Here is a 13,135-nt window from a genome sequence, read left to right on the forward strand (position 1 = left end):
TTGAAACGCATGGACCTGAATTTTTGCGTTTTTGGGTTGCTTAGCTGGTCAAAATAAAATAGGAGGGTTCTTCTGGTGTAGAGGTGTCGACTGACCTCAAATGATGTGGAATGCTCATCTCTTACCTTTTACTATTTTTTCTGTTTTACAGATTTAAAAGCACACTTATCATCATCATTCAGTAAGAGAGAAAGCAGCTCTTTAAAATAAGACTACACCATTGTTATCCTCCCAGAAGGCACTGGGATGGTGGCAGCTAACAGCCAGCTGTCCTGAGGATGGCTCTTTCTCTACCTCGTATTCTTTTCTCACCCCCCACCCCAAATATTGAGACAGTGCACTTTTTAAAACTGAAAAGGAAAACAGAGAAGAGCTCAAGATAGTTCCCCGCCCGAAAAATAACAAAACTGACATCCTGCTTCTCTGCCCCTGAAGAGGATGGGGAAATGGCTCCTTTAGCTCTTAAGAAGTGTACATCCCACTGAGAGCTTGTGTCATGTTGATAGATACCCTGGCTCAATTGAATGCTTAGCTCTTTGGTTTTCTCCTGTGTGTACCTTGTGCAAGTGTTTGCACATTCAGCCACAAATTCCCCCCAGCAGAAAGTACGTTGGACATAAGGTAGGCTTGGTCTAATCAAATAATGGCAAAAAAATCCTGCATAAAAACCCCGAAGTTGGCAGATTGCCACAGCATCTGTTACCATTCCATAGCACCTACACGATCTGTTTAGAATGTGGATATACATTCTTTTTCACAGTATAGTTGAACAGCCAATTCGGCTGAATTCCAAACTGGACTGATTCTGAATCAGACTGAGGCAGCTGGTACTGAACTGGAATGACCCAAATTGATTAGGGCCTCAGAACGATCTGTAAGAGAGCCATATAGCTAAAATGTCACAAAAACACAAGATACCATCTATTTAATCCCCTCGAGGGGCTACCATGCCTCCAAGTTGTATACACTTACCTTAAAAACAAGAAAGTGATGTCCTTTTTACCTTTGAATTTGTTTTGTTTTATTTGGGGGATTTCAAAGATGGATAGCACAAAAACCCTTTTGATCTACCTGCTGACAGTTTGCATGGTTAGTTACCTCTTGAGCTGCTACCGTGTCGCCAAAATTCAGGCCCCTATGTGAAAAACCAAAGTGCAGTGGAAGCTTGTGTTACGGATGGGATCTGTTCCGAAGGCCCGTCCGTAACACGGAACTGACGCAAGCCGAAGTGCCACATCTGCACATGTGCATGGTGCGATTTAGCACTTCTGCGCATGTGCGAGCGGTAAAACTCAGAAGTAACCCGTTCCGGTACTTCCAGATTGCCACGGGACGCAACACATAAACACGTATCCTGAAACAGACACAACATGAGGTATGACTGTTTTTATTGGCTTCCTAATTAAAGGAAAGGGAAGAACCAAAGTTATGGATTGGGGGTCTAACTAAAGTCCGATCTTTCCAAATTGTTCATAGAATCATAGGATTGGAGAGTTGGAAGGGGTCATCTAGTCCAACTCCCTGCAATACAGGACAGGAATCTTTTGCCCAATGTGAGGCTCAAACCCATGACCCTGAATCTCATGCTCTACTGACTGAGCAATCCCATCAGATTGTGGCCATGGACCATGCAGAGTAAGGCACATTTCAATGAGCCACACTTTCTTTTAGTCGAGAGACTGAAGCACATGCTTAAAGCTCTACTACTTGAATGAACAGGACTGTAAAAGCTGAATTGTATTTTTCTATTGAATTGTATCCAGTGGCCTTTACTGAATAACATTAAGAATCTTCTTTTTCATTTATTTGGACAACCTTCTTCTCTATCAATAGAACCACCCCCACCTCCATCAGGATAATAGCATCGCACATTTTATGAAACAAGTAAGCATTTGTTGCACCTGCTTATTCCATAACAAAATGTTATCTAAGCTTGGATCCTAGAACAATAGGCAGGTAGGATCCTAGAATGCAACAACTGATTGGCCTGCAGGAGAAGACCAATCAGGCTCCAGGAGGGAAGCAGAACCAGCCAATTGGACAAGACTCAGCGTGTAAATAATGTATATAAAAGCCTGAGGTTTGGGGGGGGGGATTTAGTCACTGTTTTACAAGCTACAATAAAGAGAATGAAATCGTTGCAGGACCAAGTATATTTCACAAAATGTGGCTCACAAATGCACCACTCAGATATTCTGTGACCGGTGATGTCCAATTCCCCCCCCCCCCCAAAGAACCCCACACAATTAAAGCAGTCCAAAGTAGGAAGCAGAGAAATTAACCATGAGGGAGAAAGGTATTCTGGCTACTGCAAATAAAATAGTTTAGAATGGGAAAACCATACTAATCTCTGTATCATTCCAACTTTGGTATATGTGCTGCCGAAGCACCAATAGATTCATGCAAACTATGTTTAACGCATGGAAGGAGAAAGCTCTTCTCGGCAATTGTTCTGTGACAAGATGGAAAGCCAGGGGTCTATGCTGCTTAATGGACTTTTAAGAGGGCAATACCCCACTAATGGGAGAAGAATGCAAACTAAAATGGAAGACATTCAAATGTTGGGGCTACTCTGCTACCAATTGCAAGCTTTTCTATCCAACCCAATGGTAAAAACAACAGCCACACAACAACTAGTGCCTTTTGAGAAACTTCTCCCAGCCACAGGAGAATTGGTAGAAGTAGAGAATAGGTGTCTGCAAGCTATAAAATATTATTCCAAGACACTGTAGGGTCCCCCAGCACAATTAAATAACAATGGGGGAACTAGATTTAGGTCAAGAAATACCTTCAGCCCAGTGGTCCAAAATGTGGTCTAAATCACTGTTTAATTTGGTTTCTGCCAGCAAAAGGGGGCTCGCAGTAAAACCCATCTATAGATTGTATTTAGTGGCAAGAAAACTAGCGCTGATGTACCAAGGAGCTTCACCGATATGTAGGCGAGGCTGTTGATCTTTAGGTACATATATTCACAGATATTCCCATATATTGTGGGAATGTGCCCAAATTCAGCTGTTCCTGCTGTCAGTATTACACAAGATTAGTAAAATTATAAGGTAGCAAATAGACGTGACACCAGAAATAGCTTTATTAAATATATTTTGAGGTACTAACACAAAACTGCATGATAAAGAACTTTTTAGTCATCTGTTATCAGCAGCTAGGAATATTATAGCTAGACATTGGAGTGGCCTCTTGGGGTGAACTCAGGCAATTGGTACAAAAGTGTATGGGACACCGTCCTACTGGGGGACTAACTAATAAATTATGATTGTTGAGGGAACAGAAACAAAAGGATAGCTTCACAATCATTTGGCTTTATTTTATAATGTATACAAACCTTCCAGATAATAACCAACCCCATCCCCAACAGCATATAGCTCTATCCTACAATAGGGGGGGAAAGGTGTTTCCATTTCCTCTTTCCCCTTCCCATTCACACAAACACACCCTGCTCTGCAATACCTAATAAATGAAACTATTAATTAATAATCATCCCTGTTCTGGGCTCATTTGAATCTCTGAGTTGTTGTTGTTGTTTTACTAGACAACTGCCACTAAAATAAAGCTGACAAATGTACTCATTTCAACCCAATACTGATGCCATGTGCCTTATTTCTGCCCTTGGCTGGCCCCCACATTTTGCTGTGCACGTTCTGCACCTGGGGCTGCAATGTTTCTTATTTGTTTTTTGCATTTGTGTTTTCCAGACTGAGAGTATATAAATATTCTACATTGTTAAGCTGTTGTATTATTAAAACTGAATAATTGTTTAGAGGAGGAGGAGGAGGAAGAAGAAGACGACGAAGAAGACAAGGAACATTAATCTTACCAGGAACTCCAATTTCAAACAGACTGTAAATGTTCATTCTGTGATTTCTTCCTACATGACTTGCTTAGTAGTAAAATGTCTGTATATCTATTATTTCAACAAAGAGTATTTTTAAATAAGCATTTTGTTTTAAGTATCCTAGGTATACTATAATTCATTTTAAAAACTAGATCCTCCAATTACTAGATCTCAGAGCCGTAACGCCTTCAGAAGAAAACCTGGCTGCTGTGGATGACACTTCAAGGTGACAGCTGGGCAGGTAATCAGATGCAATGAGTTCCTCTTGGTTAGCTCCTTCTTTGATCCTTCCCTAGCCTGTCTCCTAAGATTCCTATGGGATTAGCAGTAGCTGTTTATGCAACTGTGGAAAGAGTAAGAACATAAAGAGTCCTGCTAGGTAAAATCAGAGGTCTAAATTCTAGACCAAGCTTCCCCAACCTAGTGTGCTCCAGTTTTCTCAGGCTGCAACTCTAACCATTGCCCACGCTGTCTGGAGTGGATGAGAGTTGAAAACATCTAAAGAGCACCTGTTGGGGAGACTGATTGAGACCAAACATCTACTTCTCAATGGTAGGCAGCTAGATGCACCCAGGAATGTGGGGAGGAGTGACTAAAAAGGAAGTGGGCAAAATGACCGAAATAATGCATTGGGAATCTGAAAAGGGTAGTGCAGAGAGATTAGTTGGGGTGCAGAAATGGGGGGCTATGTGATGCATTGGGGGAGAGAGGGAGGCAGGCAATGAATCATAAATAATCTGGATATAGAGGTTAGTTGGCCAGCTTTGTGGAACATGCACTATGGTTGTGTTCAGCCATCTCTCGTTGCATTTCCAGTGCTGGCTTTTTAATCCATGTCCACACACCATTATCCCAAATGCATACGCACCCTGTACTTTGTTACGAGATACTACTGTTTTATGTGTTGTTTCTTAAACCAGCTTCCCATTGACTAGAGTCCTTAACCCGTTCATAATGCACCTCTAGCCAAGATGTGAACATCTTTTTGTAGGGAAAAGAAACCCTCGCTCTGTCTGTGCCCTCTGATGTGTACACAAAGAGGGGAAGTATTGAAGCAGTGCTTGCATGAACAGAGAGGGTGGAAAGAGCTGTGAAATGCAATGGAAAAAAGAACTTCATTGCATTCTTAAGGTGGTAATGTGAACGCACCCTATACACATGTGAAGCACATTTTTGTCCTCAAGGAATTATGAGCACTGTAGTTTACAACTCGCAGAGTTACAGTTCCCAGCAACCCAAATGCCAAGAATTCTCCGTGGGACAAAATATCTTTTGAACGTGCTTTAAATGTGTAGTGTATACACAGTCATACAGCTCGGGCTTAACAAAAGGAAACATTTTTGGTGTTCAGGGACTTCTTAAATCTGTTCTGAGTTTTGCAGTAGGGTAAGTAGTTTGCCTGAATAGATTTGCCCTGCCCTGGAAATGACATTTTAATAAAGGTGGAGGGTGCTTTCAAAGACTTAGCACGTTTCCCCCCCTTCTGTCTGTTTTGAATTCCTTTGAAGTCTGAGGAATGATGAGATAGTGACATCCTTTCATTTGCTGAGCTGCCTAGTGCTGTGGCAGATTTGCCTCAGGTTGCCTGCTCTACTTTATCATTCTTATTTTTGCGCGCACACACAGACACTATTGTTGACCTTGTTCTGTAAAGTGACATTCAACTATTGCCTTTTAGTGAAATGAAGTACTTATGATCACTCTCTATCGAGCTCACCTAAATAGACCTACAACAACCCACTTTCCTTGCCTTCACTGTCCTATTAACCCCAGAATATAGGGACAAGGTGCCATGTGGGATCTGGGAGAACGTAGTGTTGGCATTGAGGGATGACACGAATTTCCAACAATTCAAACACCATCCATCACATCTAGGGCTGGAGTCTTGCTTATGTCTGTAAATGTTTTCATTTCTGAACCTAAGCAGTTTAACCTTAAGGTGGTCTCCTTCCAGTCGTCAGCAATAGGGAGAATGCACTGTGAGGGTAATTCCATATAAAACTATCTAACAAGTTTGATAGGTGGTGAGGGGTGGGGGTTATCCTTTCCCCAACATTACCTAACCTACTTCTCATGGAAAAAGAAACAGCTGCCTCATGCTGCATCAGACTGTTTATCCATCCAGCTCAAAGGTTCCGACTTTCAATTAGAGATGGGTGGATTTCTCAGAGCATTCCCTAGATTAACTCAAAAATTGCCTGAGTTCTTACACAGTGAGGGGGAGGGGTGGAGTAGGGACAAAATCAGAGGAGGAGGGAGGTGAACTCAGTTCTCACTGGTCCTCAGTGTGGGTCTGGCCACCACTCTGCCATGCACTGGATTTCTTGAGATCACCATAAGGGACGACTACATACTCCTGCTTTGCAGATGCTGGACTACATGACCCCAAGGGCCCCTTCCAACTCTATGAATGTCCCCGCAAAATGCAGGCTAATAGATGCAAGAGAGAGAACCCTGCCAGGCAAATTTGGGAAGGAGTAGAAAACCTGCAGGGGCAGAAAGAAGGAGAAACATATCCCAAACAGAGTTTTGGTTGGTTGGTTGGTTGGTTGGTTGGTTGGTTTCCCCTCATGGAGCCCCCATTTCCATATTAATGGAGGGATAGGGTGAAACAGAAACAAAAACAGCTCCATGAGACTGCATGGGATAGGGACCTGCAAGGGCAAAATCAGAGGAACAAAAGCTGTTCAGAGCATTGGGTCACGGTGCTTCAGTTCCAATCAGTGCGTATCACCTAATATCTTGCTGGAATCTCATACTGTTTTGTATCACAAATGTTCTTAGTCTTGCTTTTCTTGCACCATAGCTTGTCTGGACAACAATAATGTAGTAGCACTGAAGAAGCATCACACAACAAACAAAAGCAGAATATATTCACCTCTAATGCATCGTTATGGGACGTGGGTGGCGCTGTGGGTTAAACCACAGAGCCTAGGACTTGCTGATCAGAAGGTCGCAGTTTGAATCCCTGCGACGGGGTGGGCTCCGGTTGCTCGGTCCCTGCTCCTGCCAACAGTTCGAAAGCATGCCAAAATGCAAGTAGATAAATAGGTACCGCTCCGGTGGGAAGGTAAACAGTGTCTCCGTGCACTGCTCTGGTTCGCCAGAAGCAGCTTAGTCATGCTGGCCACATGACCTGGAAGCTGTACACCAGCTCCCTCGGCCAATAAAGCAAGATGAGCGCCACAACCCCAGAGTCGGTCACGACTGGACCTAATGGTCAGGGGTCCCTTTACCTTTAATGCATCATTATTGTGTTAAGAACATGGTGCAGAATACACCATCAATAAAACACCCATCTGGAGGGGCCCCATGAACACCCACCTGTGCCTTACTCAGTCATTGGACTCCTTCCCACCCATTTTTTGTTGTTGAGATATTATTTTGATTAGTTTCAGGGCTCTGAGATTCTTTCAGCCTCATTCATTCCATTACCATTTGAATCCAGGTCTCCACAAGAAAGGGTTGCTGGTTTGGAAAGCGGGGTTGACCCTTTAGAAGTATTTTGTTATGCATATTATTGAAGGCACTCCACAAATATTCAAGGTTTAATTTTTGAACATTTGTATTTGGGCAGGACCTTTCTGTTTTATGCTACTGTGTGTGAACTTGTTGGCAGTAGTAATTTTGAATAGTTCCAGCCCAAAGGATTGCTCTTTCTAATATTCTGTTAGAGCAATGCAAATGTGACACATTTCCAGATATTTTATGTCACAATCTTGGAGATGGTTTTATTGAGCTGCGTGACATGTCAGTCAAATGTCAATCAGTTGCTTGATCTCTTTCATTTCAACTATAAGTGCATTTTAAAAACGAAAAAACAAAAACAAGTTCTATTAAATCCAGAAGTCAGAAATACAATTCCTTGGCTGGAACATAAAAGAATGCTGTCCAGGGAAGCCTGAAGGTTATAATCCTGTAAAAAAAGGCACCTGTGACTAAATTCCATTGGAAGCAATGGAAAAGGAGGTGTGAGAAACTGGAGTGTGTTCCATTAGTCCATGAGCTAAAATTCAGCGTTGTATTCAACAAATTCATCTCAGAGCAGACCCATTAAAACCAATGGGCTACAGTTAATTATGCCCACTAATTTCAAATGTTTGTAACCATGTAGCAGCAGCGTTCTGAAAATACAGTGGAAATTTCCATTTCCTCTCTTCCCTTCAAGTGCCCAAAAATATATTCTGGAGGGTCACCCAACTCTGTCGAGCTTATGTAGAGGCTGGGTAATTCCTGGTGGCAGTGATACTGCAGTGTTATATACAACCCAAAGGGTCCACTCTGAATATGGCTAACATTGAATACAACCTGTGGGTATTTTTTGCCATATATGATCTACCAATATCTGGGAGAATTGGCTTCATCAAGGCTTTGGTTTTCTCTGGGAGATTCCGTTGCACTATGAAACATAGATAGAAATGGCCACATGCTCAGCAATGTGCTGTGTGGAAAAAGAAAATCTCTTTGGCACATGAAATCTCTGGAGCACAACTCCTTTTCTGCTCTCTATGCTTGTAATTATTTTTACTCAGACTCCATAGGTTTCAATTTCAGGTCTCTTCAGTTCTTCATGGGCTCCCTGCCTTGTGATATAGACTCTTGGCACAAGGTGACTAAATTTCTTAACTCTGAAATGTTTCACCTTCAGGTTTTCTTTCAGCTTCATCTCAATGACACTGAAGAAACTTTAACTCTTACTTAGTCTCTTGGAAGGTTGTATTACAGTGGAGCAAAAACGGCCTCCTAAAATACTCCATGCTATTTGTGAATGGCAGTTCTTTTGCAGGGGGTATCATGCCAAATATTTGTGGCAGGGGAAGTTTTCTTCAGACCCCCCCCCCCCTTTCTGGGGATAATTCATCTGGCTAACTTAAAGACCAACTAAGTAAGTAAGTAACTAAGTAACTAAGTACTTAGTTGGTCTTTAAGGTGCTACTGGAAGGAATTTTTTTATTTTGACTATGGCAGACCAACACGGCTACCTATCTGTAACTGGCTAACTTAATAAGTGAAAGAAACTGTATTGTTAGTTCCTATTGGTTATGGGTGAAGTAAGCAATGGTAAGTGAAGAAGACGGTGTTATTCCACAATATTAAAACTGGACCCATGGCTGCTCCCACAATTCATGAATGACAAAACAGAGGCTATTTTATGGGAGGGGGATCCTAGGGAGGACTGCAATTCTCCAATTAGGATGAGCTAAAAAAAAAAGAAGAGAGAAAATCGGGGGGTGGGGGGAGGTGTCAGAAAATTCCTCTCAGCCCTAGGTTGACTCATCCCCATATGGCAGGATGCTACAGTGGTACCTCAGGTTACATACGCTTCAGGTTACAGACTCTGCTAACCCAGAAATAGTACCTCGGGTTAAGGACTTTGCTTCAGAATGAGAACAGAAATTGCATGGCAGCAGCGGGAGGCCCAATTAGCTAAATTGGTGCTTCAGGTTAAGAACAGCTTCAGATTAAGAACAGACCTCCAGAACGAATTGAGTTCTTAACCCGAGGTACCACTGCAGTCAATTCTGCTCTGAATAGAGAAAGGGTCTTGGTTTCACAACAAAACCACTCCAAGGCTTCGAAGGCAGGGCTAGCTGAAGAATCTGCATGAAAAGAATTTCTATCTGCCCTATATGGCATCTGTTTGGTGGCCACAAGGAATATAGCAGGTACCTATATTGTGGAATTCATTACCTTTCAATATTAGGAAAATATCTTCTGAGCTTAGTTTCAGATGTTACCTTAGATGTGGTGTTTTGTTTTGTTTTCATTTACACAAGCTTGCCCTTTCCTGCAACCTAATTTCATGTTCTTCTAGTCTTTGATTTTATGTACACTGCTTTGAAAGGATTTAAAAATTGGTTTAGCAATATATACATTTGTGTGTGTGAGCGCCCTGCTCGCCATTGAAACCATTTTGGCTTTGCGAGCATTCCTTGCAAATATATGAAAAACCTCACTGCCAGGTACTCATAAGGAATGCTCCCAAAGCCATATGCCATGGAAAAGACCTTCCCCCTTAGATACAGAATGAAAACCTTATTTCTGTAGGGAGAGAGTAACTGTTACCTTCAATCCTAACAAGAGCTACAAGGTAGAAGAGGCAGGTGTTGCAGCAGGCTGGCTCAACCACCTTCCTGCTCTGATCTGAGCCCAGGGAGTTGCCTCGCCACAACAGCAATGGGCCAGGAGTTGCAGTGGCTGCAGATAGGGCAGCAACTGCACAACAAGGGAGGAGTCTTGGCAGGGGGAAAACTGCAGCAGAAACGACTCCTTCTGAATGCAAAGGAAGACGCTGTTCAGTTTAGTTAAGTGTGAACTATTTATAGAAATCGCAATGCATTAAGTGTCCACGGTAGCTTTGCAAGGGAGGATGAGGAGAAAACTAGAACAATTTGACCATACACCTGTGACCACTCATTCACCACACCCCTGCGACCACCTAGCACAGGGGTCAGCAATAATTTTCAGCAGGGGGCTGGTCCACTGTCCCTCAGACCTTGTGGGGGGGGGGGCGGACTATATTTTTTTGGGAGGGGGGGGGAATGAACAAATTCCTGTGCCCCACAGATAATCCAGTGATACATTTTAAATAAAGGCGCACTTTCTACTCATGTAAAAGCACGCTGATTCCTGGACCATCCACGGGCCAGATTTAGAAGGCGATTGGGCTGGATCCAGCCCCCGGGCCTTAGTTTGCCTTCCCATGTCGTAGCAGCCCTACCAGATCTAGTGTGCACCAGACTGCATGCAGAGTAAACAGGAGTGTATACACAGCTTTAGCTTTGAACAAGATTTGGAGGACTATTGGTTCCCCACCCTTGTATTAAGGCAAAGCTACCATGAGATACAACCCTTAGGACTTCTTGATCCTTGTATTCTCAACTTGTGCCACATGCTATGTGCTAGCAGTGAGGCTGCTGGAACAAGTGTGAAGTAAGGAGCTAAGATGCCTTTTTGTTGTGTCCAGGGTGCTATACCAAAAGCCCCATGTGAATATTAGCTTACAGTCACTCCAGGGTGCGTTCAGTGATCTAGCAACTTGTCAGTTCAATCCCATTTCATTTCAAAAGCTTATTGTTTCTGGGTTCTTTTCTTATGAAAAAAATTTAACTGATGCCTCTGGTAAAATGTATATGGTGAGTGATGTCAGAGGGTAGTGCAAAGGACAAAAGAAGAAACAACAGGCTGTGGGGGGAAATGTGCATAACCATCATCTGCACCAGAATACTGGCTGTAAAGCAGAAAGAAGACAATACAAGTGCTGCTCTGCTGGAATTCCCAGCAGAGGGAATTAGAACTATAAAGCACCAAACAAAAATACGCCAACCTGACATTTGAGATGAAAGCCATCTAGCTCAAGGCAATAAAGATGATTGCCATGGTGTTATTTCATCACACATTCCCTAGGGCTGAACAGGTTAGCAAGCTATGAGGTCACAAAACACAGCCAGAGAACAACTGGTCTCATTTCCAATTTGAGGTCAGATTTGCCCAAGGCTTCCAGATATTAGGGGAAGTCCTCTCCCTTTGCCTGCCCAGCTCTTGGATTCCACAGTCCTCCGGTTATTGTTATTTATATACAGGCAGCCCCTGGTTTATGTTCAATATGCGAGTGATCAGGTATATGCGCATTGCACAGTGACAAGGAAATGTCATAAAGACGCCACTGAAACGTCATTAAAGGCTGGAACAGAGGCAGGGTTGGGGAAGAATTGGGTATTTGCAGGCTTTTCCAATGGGTGCCTTGGAACGCAACCCACATGGAAATGGAGGGGAGGGATGTCTTTTTCTTTATTTACAAAAAAAAAAAAATCATGGCCAAAGACAGCATAAAACAACAATAAAATTAGATTCATAAAACAAGTGCATAATGCAGCACAAGTGAGTACAGGTACAGATTAATAAATCAGCTGGATTACTCTTTAGGGAAAGCCAAGGTGGACTCAGTCCCAGCCAGTATGGTCAGTGTCCAGGAGTGTTGGGAGCTGAAATCCAGCAATATCTGGAGAAGAACAAGTTCCACACCCTTCATTTAGAAGATGAAGCTCCCCACCTCTTTATAATAAAATTCATGTACATGCATACAGTTCCAAAGTATAAAAGCTATTTCAGAAAGTCAGACCACACACAGGTATTCAGTTACAAAGCATTTGAGCCACACGGCTTAGACTGTTGTATCTTTGAGTCGTGAGCTTGAGCAGTACGAATGAGTCAGAATGATGGGATTTATAGATAGTGCTCACCCACCTGTAACAACAAGCTTTACAACAAACATATGAGATCTGGGATAACTGCTCCTGAGAAACTGTCGTGCTGACAGGAATAAAAATCTGAATTTCTGCTATTTCCATTCGGCTTGAAATTATTACACTTTGCGATAACGAAAGGGATTTATAGGCACATTTAAATGTCCTCAAAGCCACGCACCAGTTCCACTTCCCTTCCCCTGTTGGGTCTTGGGACTCCTTTTATCCCAGAGCACACATTTCTCTTCAGAGTGCTTTGAGAAAATATTGTTCAGCGATTGGCCTCAAAAAATGCAAATGTCTTAGAAATAAATGCCGAATGGCTGCCTACATTGGGTAAACTTCGCCAAATTCCCCATGGATTGACTCAGAAAAGAACAAAGTTTTGTTTTGTTTTTAAGAGGAAATAACCAGGTGCCCTTTCTGAATCCATTCCAAGACTTTCTGGCCTTCAGCTCCCTTGTGGCACTGCTGTCAGCTTGCCCTTCTTCCCCAGAGACTTTCAGCCAGATGCCAGCTAGTTTAGGAAGGAGGCTGGTGTGGGCAGATCAGAGCAGAGGCAGTTTAGGGTAGCATGACTAGTGCAGTGGCATTGGGCACCATAACATTGCTGTAGAACAGAGTGAGGTGGGAGACTCCAAATGTTAGTGCCACACAGGGTGCCACTGAAATTTGGGAGTCCAAAGCCTGCCACTGACCAGAGGGGAGAGTCTGTTTCCCCCTTGAATAGCCCTACTGTCGGAAACCATATCTGGCTGTTAGTTCCGCAAGCTGAAGCTCACGAAACACAATATTTACATTCTCCACTCTACCATCTATGCTCCATTGGCAGTCATTCATAACTGTAAGACAGGGATGGAAAAACTATGGTCCTCCAGATGTTGAGCTACAACTCCCCTCATCCTTGACCACTGACCATACTGGCTGGGGCTGATGTGAATTTCAGAGCTAGAACCTCTTCCATCAGTAGTGTCTTTGTGTCATATCCATTTTCAGATGCCCTGTTTATTGAGCATTCATCATGAATTGTGCTCATGAT

Source organism: Podarcis liolepis, assembly GCF_965112155.1.
Source record: "Podarcis liolepis genome assembly, chromosome: 3".
Lineage (NCBI taxonomy): Eukaryota > Metazoa > Chordata > Lepidosauria > Squamata > Lacertidae > Podarcis > Podarcis liolepis.